Source organism: Macrobrachium nipponense, chromosome 6 (assembly GCF_015104395.2).
Source record: "Macrobrachium nipponense isolate FS-2020 chromosome 6, ASM1510439v2, whole genome shotgun sequence".
Taxonomy (NCBI): Eukaryota; Metazoa; Arthropoda; class Malacostraca; order Decapoda; family Palaemonidae; genus Macrobrachium; species Macrobrachium nipponense.
Genome location: NC_061108.1, coordinates 61116404 through 61131403, shown reverse-complemented (window position 1 = coordinate 61131403; position 15000 = coordinate 61116404).

Genomic DNA, 15000 nt, shown 5'->3' with positions numbered 1-15000 from the left:
ATAAGTGCTAATTTTTAGAAGCAGAAATCTACTACCACGAACCACTCTATCTAAAAGAGATTTCTAGCAAAAACAGAGCCGTATTCTAGTAAAGTAAGGACAAATGAACTAAAACAGGTTGCATGATTAATATGCGAGGCCTTACGTATAATACCCAACTTCTGTGTAGCATTTGCTCACACTTTCATTAGATGTTTCTCAAAAGCAAGCCGTGAATCAAAATTTACACAGTATAACTAAAGCTCCAGGCTCATTCAGCAGACTTCCACCCACTTGACTGGGAGGATGGCGTGGAAAATCTATATGACATCTACTAATCAATATTGTTTTCGTTTTACTGGAGTTTAGCTTTATACCCAACCAACTACACCCTTCAGTAATCCACTCCATGTTATGATTGAGACAGATCCATTTCTCATACATGGAGACTTTGCTACGCCCACAAGTGATGCATCATTGTCGTACTGAACAATCTTGTTTTCCAGGTCAACAACCATGTTACTTCCATACACTTGAAGATAACAGTCGACTAAGAATACTACCCTGTGGTTTGCTAAAAATATTATCAACGTTAAATCGCTGTTGCCTACTTGTCAGCAGATCTTGAAGTAATCCTTAAAGATATCCACACCTCTTAGATTCTGAAGTTTATAAGTAAGAAGCTTTGATTAACTTAATCAAAAGCAACTCTCAAACCTATTTTAATTACTCTACACAAAACCCTTCTCCAGGTTCTCTAGCAAATGGAATATCAAATCTAGAAAAGCCTCACAGGTATTATATGCCTTTAGATTCCACATATTTGTATTTGTTAAAAATAAGTTATACCGCAACTTTGGAGAGCACAGAGAGAATAGAAATTAGCTTGTAGATACTGAGGCCTGCCATTCTTTGGAACAGGCACTGCATTACTAAGCTTGCACTCATCCACAAAGATACTGTGTCATCATAAAAATCTATAGAATCTACTGATATTTAGAGACAATACACTAGAATCATTTTCAAAAACAAAGGGAAGAAACCTCAATATCTTATCCCCGCTCTGAAGATCATCAATATTTTTCTTAATTAACATCCCTAGAGCAAAATGCAAATTTTATAAGAATATGTTCAGGATGACAAGTATTAGGGAGAGGGACATTCAAAGACTCAGTGAAACAGTTCAGCCTTTTCCCTAGGGCCAGTAACCAATCTACCAATATTTATAATGTGGAATGGAAACCGAGCCTGACGCAAAGATAGATGATGTCATTTGGCCCAACACAGGTGAAGTTGAGTAATTTACCTTAGCTTTTTAGTACATTCTATTTGCAGCACAGCAAAACTCAACAAAAAGGATTTAATTTTCATGTGAACGATTTCATCTCCATGTGTTGATTTTGGTTTGTTTGTCAAGGTAAGTTCTACATATATTTGATTATTAAACCATGGTTGGTCACTTGTTCTAATCTTGGTGACCTTTCTAATGACATACCTTACTAAATTAGCCATCATAAGCATTTCATTTGACTTCTTGGGATCTTGATCTGGTATAGTATCTAGAATGTTGAGTGGCTGACAAGCTTCAATAATGCTATCCAAATTGGCTCTAGATTTCACCCAGACCGTTTTTCCACTGGTGGCATTAGAAATATACTGATTGACATATTTACATCTCAACGGCGCATTAAGCCACAAATATCCATTAACGACTAGTTCACTAGTTCACCATTAACTTAGAATAACTGCAGGATTCGAACCATTGTGTGGTTTAGACACAATGAGAGATAGTCAAGCTTGGTTATGAATCTCTTTGGGTGTAAGTTATTCACAAGGCATAGCCATTTGGATATTAAATGATATTTGTGACATAATATTTGTGGACAATAAACTTCTGTATGGATAAGTGATAAAAATGCATACTTATATATGTATATACGTATATACGTATATATATATATATATATATATATATATATATATTATATATATATATATATATATATACATATATATATTACGACACTATCAGGAAATAGATTAAAATAGATGAGATCGATAACCTTAGTGTTTGATGTTTGAGACAATTGCAGAACAGTGAATTCCTCAAGATGCTGATATGAGACAAAAGTCATAACAGTCCGATCACACCAGGGAGACCGCGGGCATACAAATGACCTGAATAATGAAAAGATCAGGTGACTGTGGCATCAAAGGTCAAGTGAGTTCACATGAAATGGAAAACGCAGGTACACGCGAACAGAGAAGACATTAGCGTGCGTACATTCATACGTCCATTAGTAGGTTAAGTGCATATGTCTGTGAGGGCAAAAGAGATCGGATGTAACCACAGTATGGGACCTTATTAACTCATTAGACAAGAATCTGTCAGTGGTGACCCAAAAACTGGAAGGCGCTAGAAGGTCCATCAGAAGGTAAAGTGAAAGAAGGACTTTGAAAAACTTCGAACAGTGACATTGATTTCAGCTTCTAGAAAGGGGAAATGCAGAATAACACTTAGAAAGTTTTATAGGACATTTATCCATCATTTCTTGGGTCTTTTCAGTATCAGATAATTGTGGTACATTTTTTTCAGGATGGATTCGCTTGTCGCTACCGAACAATGAGTTCTCTAGACTTTTATCTGACATTTATTTAATAAAGATTCATGAAGTTATTTGACAGTGAGGATAAGTGGGGATAGTTCAATCCAATACGATTGCGTTAGAAGAGTAATGGTCTTTTAATGACTTTTTGTGGGATTTCTTTAATGCATCTTATTTTCATGTTAGCTATTTTGGGGAAATGAAGATTATATTTTTTTGTTTAGCGAGAGTGTGAATTCGACTAAGATTTAATGATTGATTTTCAGCTAGCTACAGGGATGGCAAGCGATGGGAACAAACGAAGGTAGGTCACGTTATCAGATAGTTCTCTCCTTTTAGTTAAATAGGGTCCTTTGACCCCATAAAACACACACACACAATAATATATATATATATATTGTTACGAAGTGCCAAGTATCTGGTTACTACACTTACCATTCATTTAATGTTACGTCACAAAAACCAGACACCTGAACCCTCATAACACGTTTAAACGACTGAATACTCTAAAGGCAACAGTGATCCCTTAACACTTACCAGTATTGCAGAAAATCAGACTAAGTTCATCAAAACAGGTGTGAGGTAATCTTGTAAGTAATTAAATTAATCAAAGGGCATCACTCCATCAACAACTTTAAAACTCTAAGTATTTCCCTGATTTCAGAAGTCTAGGTACTTCCCTGGTTCTAAGTCACTTCAAGAAAATTGAAGGAAAGCAAATCAATTACCACTCTATGTCTCTACCTATCATCAATATAATCAAAATCAAAATATACTGGGATAAAAATAAAATACTTATAAAAATTTTAAATACAAAAATTTATTATTAAACTCAAAATTTATAAGTGAAATTCACAATATCAGGGAAAATTACTGTTACTTGAAAACAAAGTAAAGTTTAAATAATTCTTGAATCAAAATTAAGTAAAATTAAATCAAAATTAATTTATCACAAAATTCAAGAAAATTAATTCAATCAAAATTCAAAAGTGTTAGGCAATAATTGAAAATTTGAAGTTAATTCACAAGTGCTAAACAATAACAAAACTTGAAAAGAATTCTAAGTAAATGCAAATTAATTCACAAGTGTTAAATTTAATTAAATGTGCAATGATAAAGCAATGAAAATAACTAAGTCAATTAAATTGTGAATGCAAATGAAAATATAAAATAAAAAGACACTTCAATATGAAAATGAACAAGTGCACAAACAATGGAACAATCACAAACACAAAAATACGCAATGTGTAAAAGTGTAAATCTTTTTTACTCAAAACACTGTAACCAACAGTTTTTACCAAACCTTCACAACCATCTGTTATTAGTTAACCACTGTTCCTAACAATTATTAGTTAACCACACTCCCTATCCATTATTAGTTAAACACAATTCCTATCCGTTATTAGTTGCAACTAATAAAAATATAACACACTTTACCTTTTTGGTATACCAACTTCTTTCTCTGCTGCAGTCTTGTCTTACACAATTTCACAAAAACCAGGCGCCGTTACAAAATGATGTTTGTTCAGATTCCACAAAAGAAACTAAATAACACTAAATAAACTCTAAGAAATATCAAATATGAAATTCTCACAAGTTACGAGTGACCAATTTACGTTACGTTAATATAATCTCAATGATGTCGAGGGAGAGAGAGAGAGAGAGAGAGAGAGAGAGAGAGAGAGAGAGAGCGAGAGACAGATGTTAATGCCTTGAGGTTCTATGATAGAGTGAAATCTCTTCCTTTACGGAAAAGCTGGACAGGGCAGATGTGATACAAAACGTTCTTGTCACGAATGCTTCCAGTAGCTTTGAAATCTGATGCAATCTTCATAAAGAAATGTGTAACATGCACGTGGTTTTGATCAAAGACATACGCGTACGAGTCCAGTCTGTTAAAAAAAAAAGACGTACTCTACTCGATCGAAACGGAGGCTGAGCGACAATTAAGATTGACATGTTTTGATAACAACGCAAGAGTCAATTCTCTTGCTATCACATGCGTTGACAGATTTAGGAAAGCAAACGGATCTCGCAGACCCTCTAATCTTACAGTGTTGACATAAAAGTTAAACATTCGTAGTTTCGAAAAGACAAAGTAAAAATCTCTCTCTTTTTACGTTATATATATATTCTTTTACAACATGCAATGCGAAATCTGAACACACATTTAAAACATCCTATTCTAAGCTATCTAGGAATCTGAAAAAATGTTATAAAATTCTTACATGACATTTCAAAGAGGGGAAACATGCATTCTGAAAGTAGCAATATATATATATATATATATATATATATATATATATATATATATATATATGCATGTGTGTGCAATAGCTCGTTACTAAATTTAGCAATAATGATTATCGTTGGTTTGACAAATATGAGCCACCCTGCTTGGATAGGTGAACACACTTGAGCTCCGCACTCTTCAACGTGACCATTTGTCACAGACACAGGGCTAAAATCTTCACCCAGACACCGATTGAGCAACAATCCCTATAAACATTCCACTGATGAGCGCTTATCTGCTAAGCTCTTGTATCTGGGTCCCGTGTTCATGCTGAGGGTGCTGTGTCAGAAATCTGAGCGTAGTTTTAAAAAACCCTGATTGCAACATACAAAATTAAAATTTGTACGTTATCGCAAACTGTGTAGAGCCGTAATGTGAAGCGCATTAAGCTGCAAGGATAAAGTTAAACGTAAGGGTCTACAGATTAAATTCTGACGGGAGTAGGACTTTGCAATCATTATATTCATTAAATGAATATGCCTCTCCGCCGTTCGTTTTCATAGCAGATATTTCAAGACTAGGTTCTTAGACTACGAGCAATGGCTACCTTTCGTGAAGGATCTTCTAGTGACTTATTCAGTCAGTATCAGAAACATACAGACTTACTAATAGTCTTGTTCGCTCTGTCCCCACGTCTCCCTCTAGCACACACATACACACACACGTGCGCGCGCGTGGAATATCGAATGGTGAAACCTATAAAAATGAGATGGTTTATTAAACGGTCATTCATTGCTAGTAAAGCAGGAGAAAATGTAAAGAACCAATTTGGGAAATACCACTTGGACTATATATTTTCCTTCCGTTTCCCATCGTTCGGTAACGAAGAGTGGACGCATTGAATGGTAAAATAATGAGAAAAAACGTTAGCCCAAATAGAATTGAGATTCACCAAAATGCCCAAATGGGATAAGAAAATCATGACGATTCCATAGATATCTTTGTTTCTATTTCAGAATTTCACTTCAAATGTTTTAAGAATTATAGCAGCATACCTACATGTATACAGACATTCAGCATACATGCACGTAGATACTAAAATGTTCATAGCTATGTAGCGATTCATAAGCATATCTAAACCCTACTTAGCCGCATGATATTAATCTGTACATCTGGTGGCCGGTAATAAAGTCACAAGATAAAAAGTCACAGAAAAAAATCGCTAGGAAACTAAACACAGGACAAAAGCCATATAAATTGACAGTATTTTGTCTATGTGACTTTTTTCCTGTGACTTTTCTCACCTGAATTCATGCATATACGTAGATCAATCAGCCTTTCGACAACAGAGGAAGCGTCAAACTCGAAAGTCAACTGGTTTGATCAGTTAGTTCTTTGTACAATTCCTCTACATTATACTAAATCCCTGGAAATAGAAAGTTCATGAATGTTCATGTTTCTCTGGGGAACGTGTTTGCTTCCACGGCAATGTCAACCAAAATTTCTTCACAAAGAGAGTGTTTTTGTCAAGGATATAAGTGGGATTGTGGTTTTTTGTGATAAAAATAAATCTTATCGAAAGTCGGACCAAGTGTTAGGCTGCCACAAGTGTGTCCGCACACTTTCAGTTCGTGAACCGGTACAGTCATCACCGACATTTAACAAACTTCCAAAAGAGTAGAGTAATTTCCAGAGGCAGTTTGAAAACACGTTAAGTACTGATATTCATGAGTATGATGTTTATGCTATACCTGGTATTGTAAGGTTGCATTTTGTAGTGAGTTTTTTTAGTAGTCATTTTCTTTATGGTCGTTATCTCTGCGTTAAATAAGAATCACGAAATATTGTAATCCTGGGCTCCACGGGAATATGAAACATGATAATTACGTAATCCTGAACGAAACGAAATAACAGGCAATGTCATACGGACGGAACTAGAGTCTCGGTCACTGCTTCTTTATTCTATTTTCAATCACGTGAGATGTTCTCACCAAGGCTGTTTGTTTGTTCTGTCATCTCTAACTCTTTCCCTAAATAACACCTCAGCCCTTCCTTCACCCATCCTTATCCACTTCTCTCCCACTGGCCTCCTCCTCCTCCTCCTCCTCCTCCTCCTCCTCCTCCTTCCTCTAATTCCTCTTTCTTCTCCCGTCGCCCTGTTCCCTTTGATTTCGTCAGCAGGGTTTCATCGATTCCCAGCGTGCGAAAAAATACTTGTGTGGCTCTAGATTTAAAACGTGACACAAATTTTCAAAATTCACACTGTCGGAAATGCATGCCTCTAGCCTCGTTTATAATGAATTTCATATCGCTTGCTTTATATTTCATCATTTCTTTATTTATATATTTTCTTTTTTTTTAATGTTATGCCATACACCATAACCAATGTACAACATTTTCTTGGGGATGTCATGGTGTACTTCTCCGCCGATTGTTTGTTTTCGGGAGCGATTTTAAGGTTCATTGTGGCAGGTGAAGGTAACTATTTTAGTATTTGGGGAAAGGAACAATCCAATACCTGTGCCATCACTGCAATTGTCAATAGCGAGACTGCACATGTTATTCCTCACTACATGACTACACCTCCTTTGGGTGAAAAATATAAATGTACTGTCAATATGATATGTCCATTTTGACCCTACAGCTGCGAAGCTACGAAAGTCAGCGTTCAATCTGAAAGTTACTCCTCGATGGAAAATATCTCAAGCCGTAACATTTGAAACTGTTTCTGAAAATAAGAGTTCCTCGCTGGACGAGTGGTTTTTCGCGCTCGGCTGCCAATCCGATGGTCCGAAGTTCAAATCCCAGCTCGGCCAACGCGGAATCAGAGGAATTTGTTTCTAGTGATAGAATTTCATTTCTCGATATAGTGTGGTTCGGATCCCATAATAAGCTGTAGGTCCCGTTGCTAGGTGACCAATTGGTTCCTAGCCACGTAAAAATATCTAATATGAAAGCTGTTAATCAGCTTAGTGGTCTGGTTAAACTGAAATTTACTTAGCTTTCTGAGCATAAGACCTGACATCACTCAAAGCAATCAATGTATGGCAGCTCAAAGACATCTGTCCTTTCTTTATCCTCTATGGTTTCGTAGTTTATACCTTGTCAAAGAAATGTAGTTTCGATCCTCGTTTTTATATTTATTCCAAGCTACTTTTGTTTCCCCTTTATGGCTCCAAAGGTGAGGAGAATCAATGAGCAAGATTATTTCAGTTGATCAAAGCTGCAAGTTTCCTATTCTTACCCCTTGCCTGGTCATGGATCGTTGCTTTCAGTGGTTTCTCAAGACACTTTGGGAGGATCCAACCCTTTGACCCTGCTTCTCTAATACACAGCCTTATCCAAATCATCTAAATATGGGATAGGAAATGTAGTATATAAATGTATAAAATAGTTTTTTGAAACATTTATCGAAAAACTGCGGAATTCCACTTTCAACACGCAAGGACTAAGAAAAAGATATGATTCAGGTGCCTGCGTCAAGTGGAAATCGGTATGAGTCACCTTCAACATGTGCGTTGCATCTCAAGTAACGGGAAACAATGGGACACGTCATTGTCCTGGCATGAGGATCAGCATTATAACTTTTGAAAGACAAACCAAATCGAATAAGGACATTTGAACCCCGAGGGCTAGTACTAAACACTGTGAAATAGTGATTCATCTGCACTGTTCCGCCGTGTTTAGTACTAGCCCCTTGGGAGTCAAATGTCCCCAAGTGTATTTGATCCCCCAGATACACACACAGATACACGCACAGATACACACACAAAAGGTTGTTGAATTAGGTCCAGAATTTTAAAAAATACTTTATTTGTAAAGAAACATTAAGGCACTGGTTAACTAAATAAGTCGAGTTCTGAAATTGTAGCTTCTACATGAAATATGAGAAAAGTCCAAATGATACACCGACATAGAAAATGGTAAAAATCAAAATACAAAATTGGAAACCAAAATAAAACTGGAGACTGGACAAAACCAATAAAAATCTCTCCTTCTCCGGCAACTAACTCATCTTTAAACACCAGTCAAAAAATACACAAAAATTAATCACAATAATTCTCCCCAGTCAAAAAATATAGTTAATAGTCCCAGGTAATTTGACACGTACCACCTCATCAACCATCATTAGGGACTTCCACATCCATCTGAGAAAGAAGGAATTCCACATGAATTCGCAGAAAAAAAATGGCAAAGAAACCAAATTATAAAATTCAAATCAATGCACAGGGCAAATGCACAAACGAATATCCTGGAACAAAGTCACATATTAAAGAGAAAACTCTGAAATCAATGTTCAAGAGGTAAAAAAACAAAGATACACTTTGGGCATTGAATATCAGTTCGCTTACCCCTTCAGCAGTAGATAAGCTCCCACTCAAAATAGGTGTATTGTTGCTTGTGTCACGGCCCCAAGTGCTGAATTATACATCATCTTCCGCATAGGAAACATACACTGTCACACACACACGTAAGCATGATTGTATGACCTGCCCGTAATACCTTGAACAAAACCAGATCAGATGCCTTTCACCTGACATCTCCAGTGCCCGCCCATGCACAACAACACATGATCTCCATGGCCCCATCATGTTGTCTCTGTATTTCCTAGCATGTACGGAAGACCCTGATTATTCAGAAATGAATGTAGGGGCGAGCTGACTAAACATTCTTCGGTGAATGACTCCATCATCATGTCACCTCACAAAAGCACTGAATCTTGATTACGAAATACAAAGAGAATTTTTCTTTGTTTCTTGACAGAACACTACAGATTGGTGAATCAACTTGTTCATAACAGCGCTCATATTGTAATAACTATCTCCATACACTAATATCTGTCATTTTTTACATTTCATTTTTCACCCCTTCTCACCACCCCTTCCTAGGGTTGAACGTGGACTTAAAGGCCACCGGGAGTGTCACTATTTATTTCAACGACCTCGAAAACTTTGAATTAGATATTGATATCAGTCATTTTTACATTTCATTTTCGAAGTGGGTGCTTGCGCCGGGAGTTGGAAATAACAATGTGGTATTTGCACCCGAGATTTAAATACGAGTTAGGTAGCTGATGTCTGATGCTAGTAGCTAGAAGTTCTTTGATCATATTTTCTTTACTTCTCTCTTCAGTTAGTTATATACAAGCTTAACCAGTTCACCTCTTAAAGATACTGTTTGTTATCGAAGGGAATAGTCTTTGGTTATTTGCACTCGATAATTAAGATAAAAATTAGATGGCTTCACACTTAACCAGTTCGCCTCTTTAAGATAGCTACTGCTTGTTATCGAATAGAATACTTACATTATAGGAAGTAAGACTTTCCGAGTCTTAGATGTACTCTTAAATCATTAGTGTATGCAAGGAATGAGACAATATTCAATGAGTTGCTAGAAAAGTTAAATGAAGAAAGTGCTGCAGTGCACCAGTATGTGGTGCAAGTAACTTCAGGCGTAAAACGTATTAGTTTTTGGTAGCGACACAAATAATCGAATCGAATCAGAGAATTGGAAACTGAAGCATCTGTTGTCTTCCTCTTCTTCAATGGCAGAATCCATCCGTAAAATTTGTTTCCATAACGACATACATACTTGACGATGAACGGCGTTATCAGCAATTTCTCAGCAAATTGGAATATGGTACCGAGGAAAGTGATTTAAAAGAACTCTCTGATATGTTCACTGAACATGCAGTTGCAAAGATGATGGAAAATCACAAAATATTCTCGGATTCTGCACCAAAAGTCAGTCGCTTACAAGGTGTATTTACAGTAAAGGTCAACAAATCCTATCATACAGTAACTATAGTGGAATTAGCTTTAATTCGTTATCAGAATGAAGACATCAAAATGAATGCACCAAACTCCCGTTGCCAAAAATGTAACTCTGTCATCCCACACCAAAACTCTTCGATCCAAAGCTCACTTTGTAAACTTCAGTCAAAAAAGGCCATTTACATCAGCAGAGGAATATAAGAATTCTTCTTATGTGAAGTCATTGCAGCTTGACTCTTTTATATTTTAACAACTGTTTTATCATCCCATTGTCATAAAAATGGTCTGTACATTTTACTTAATAAAATTAGATCTTTTTTTCAATGAGTTTTATTAAAGATTCTAACATCTGTAACAGTCGAAACGTACTGAATGTAAGAAAGACCATAGTAGGCTACAGTACTTTACTCCAAACTAAAAGCATAGAAATACATTCAGACTTTCCTGTTAAGACGATGATTACCAAACAAACCATTATGGTATAATGGTATGATGAGACTGGTTGAATAGCCACAGCTTCTTCGGTAACATAAACAACAATAAAATCAAATCAATTGAATGGCACTTGGTTAAAATCCCATAGTTATCGAAAAGTTCATATACTGAATAGATTACATCTACGTAAATTAATGTAGAATTTCATAAGAAAAAAGACTAAACAAAAACAAAAAACCAAATCGATGCAATTGAATGAGACTTGGTTCAAATCCCATAGTTATCATAAAGTCCAGATATTGAATAGTAGAATTTCGTAAAAGCAAATCAAACAATACAACTGGTCGAGACATGGTTCAGATCTCCGAGTGTAAATACCACTGCGTTATTTGCACCCCCGGATGCAAATGCCATTACGTTAATTTCACCTCCAGGTGCAAATATCCACAGCCTTTTATTTTTCACCCATATCACCATCACCTTCTATCGGGGCTAAACTTGATATCAAAGGTCACCGGGAGTGTCACTGTTCATCTCAGCAACCTCGAAAGCTATGGATTAGACACCAATATCGATGGTTTTTGGGTATTTTTACAGGTCACCCCCTTCCCACCCCCAACCTTTTGATACCAGTAATCTTTTGTACATAGTAAGTCATATGTATACCAAGTTTGGTTGAAATTGGTCAATGTATAACAGTTATGCTGGAATATGCATGCACATTCACACACACACACACACACACACACACACACACACACACACACACATATATATATATATATATATATATATATATATTATATATATATATATATATATATAATATGCTTAAAAATCACAGTAGATGCATGAAAATGATAGTCAGAAATCCAAGCGCTTTCGTCTTTACGAAGACATTGTCAAGGAGCGAATATTTACATGGAATTTTTTGACGAAACTATATATATATGTTATATATATATATATATATATATATATATATATATATATATATATATATATTATATATATATATATATATATATATATATATATATATATATACAACAAGATCAAGAATACCAGATGGTTAATTGTCAAAAGGGTAAAAATTAAAAGAGATAATCCGGGATTATCGGATATCACACGGTCACAAACCTAAACAGATTTGACCCTAACCGAAATTACAAAGTATCTTTACAGTGCAAAACATGTAAAAACTGAATATATTAATTTTGTTGCTTATATTTATCTACAACTTTTTTCATTATGAAAGCATCAAGTTTAAATAAACCAAGACTTAAATTTAGAACATTTCTATTATTTGACTTGAAACAAAATTCAATGATATTCCTTTTAACTGTGTCATTACATGGGATTAAGGCTCTTGCTTGACTCCAGTTAATAGGATGGTCTAAATCTCTCATATGTACGAATAATGCATTCGATATTTGCCCAGTTCTCACGGAATATCGGTGCTGTTTGAGACGTTGTGAAAGAGATTTACCGGTCTGTCCGTAATAGACTTTATCACACTTATTGCAAGGAATTCCATATATGCAGCCTGGAAGATCTTTAGGAGAATTTTTGATTACTAAACTCTTGACATTAATATTACCGAAAACAACATTTATATTAAAAAGCTTTAAAATTCTAGGAATATCTAAAAACCTTTCATCATAGGGTAATTTTAGAATGTTATGCTTACTAAATTCAAGTTTGTCATTAGTTGAATAAAATGTTTTTCTAGCTCTTTTCCATGCCACATCTACAAAAGTCCTTGGGTATTTAAGTTTCAAGGCAATGTCATAAATAGTTTTAATTTCAGCGTCAATAAACTGCGGGCTACAGACACGTAAAGCCCTTAGGAACATTCCAGAAAAAACAGAGAATTTAACATTTTGATGGTGATTGGAGTAGTAATGAACAAAAGAGGCAATGTTAGTTGATTTCCGAAAGACTGAAAAGGTGAAATTTCTATCATTTCTTTGGACAGTTACATCAAGAAAATTCAAATTACAAGTTCTTTCTTCCTTTGCAGTAAATTTTATAGTAGGGACTAAATTATTGAGATTATTAAGGAATTTTCGTGAACTGGCCAAATACAGAAAATATCATCCACATACCTAAACCATATAATTTTTGGGGGCAAAATTCTAGGTAAGAGTTTTGTCTCAAAAAATTCCATGTAAATATTCGCACCTTGACAATGTCTTAGTAAAGACGAAAGCGCTTGGATTTCTGACTATCATTTTCATGTGGTATTCGCTTATTTAATGAAGTCACGTGCATCTACTGTGATTTTTTAAGCATATATAATATATATATATATATATATATATATATATATATATATATATATATATATATATATGAATAATTATCACATCACCGTGATTCATATAGATCATTCGAGCTACAAATGTCCTTTAATATATAATTCACTCTACCTCTGAATTGATATATTTTCATATATGTACCAAAGGGGAATTTTTAGTTGATAATAATTTCGGCCCCTCATGGGATTGAACCACCGTCCAGTGGACGGGAACGAAATCAGGACGGCCATTAATAACGTCACTGGCCGTCCTGATATCGTTTCCGTCCACTGGACGGTGGTTCGATCCCATGAGGGGACGAAATTATTATCAACTAAAAATTCCCCTTCGGTACATATATGAAAATATATCAATTCCGAGGTAGAGCGAATTAGATATTAAAGGACATTTGTAGCTCGAATGATATATATATATAATATATATATATATATATATATATATATATATATATATCATATATATATTACTAAAGCTCTGTCCTCTTTGTGTGTTAGAATTCACACAGGGAATCCTGGAGGTTTCTGGGAATCCTGAAAGCTTCAAGACAATCTCTCAAGGCTCTTTAGCTTTTGGATTTCTTGCACAAAACTAAGGAATAGAGTTTTATTGAGCCGAACACGACTGCACAGGATCCTGGGGTCCTGGGCCGTCTTCAAGAGACCGTAATAATCCAGTGGGCGTTTCTCTAGTAATTCTTCAGTAGCTGAAGGCGGCTTCACAGTATCCAGGAATCTTTATTTCTTTAAGAAGACATTATAATCCAATAGGTGGTTCTCCAGGAATACGTAAGGAGCTGAAGACGGCTTCAAAGGATCCTAGAGACATGAGGACGTCTTCAAGAAGACGTTTTAGTTCAAGGACTTTTCTCCAGGAGTCCTTCTGGGAATTCCAAAGGCTTCTGGGTATCGTAAAGGCTCCTGGGCTGGGGATGCCAAAGGCTTCTGGGAATTAATTCTAAGAAGCTTCTGGACATTCCAAACGCCTTTGGGGCTTCTGAAGGCTTCAAGACTATCCCTAGGCTTTGAAGCCTTTGAATTTCTTGCACAATATTGAAGAAAAGCCTATTATGGAGAAGGAATTGGATTTTGCCAAATCCTCTGGAATTTCCATAGGCTCCTGGGAGTTCCAAAGGCTTTTGAGGCTTCCAAATCTTTCAAGACGATCTCCAGGCTCTGAAGACTTTGGATGTAAATATGAAGGTATGACAATGACATGCAACCATAACTGGCCCGAAATTTTCAACGTTAAATCACACCACTAACGTTCAGTTATGCCTGCACAGTATAAATGTGCAGTCGGACTGTGCAGGCAAATCTTCGCCACTGACGATAGAGGCCGTTTCCTTGACATCATAAAATAATCCATAAAAGTCAGGTAGGACGTCCAGTGAAAGAGTGGTTGATAAAAACGAATTAAATACTCCCATGTGAATTTGCTAAGAGTTTAAATTTAGCCCGAAGTAGTTTTCATAATATTGATGGAATATTTTATGAATGAAGGGAGAGTTCCATGAAAACATAATTAAGATCGTATTCGTTTGCTCTCGTTTCAAAGAAGACGCATATACTAGGCCTATTATCTTTTTCTATTTCATTGAAAGGGTTAATACCGATTTATTTTCGTTTAAAGATTGACTTTCTTATGACGTGTTA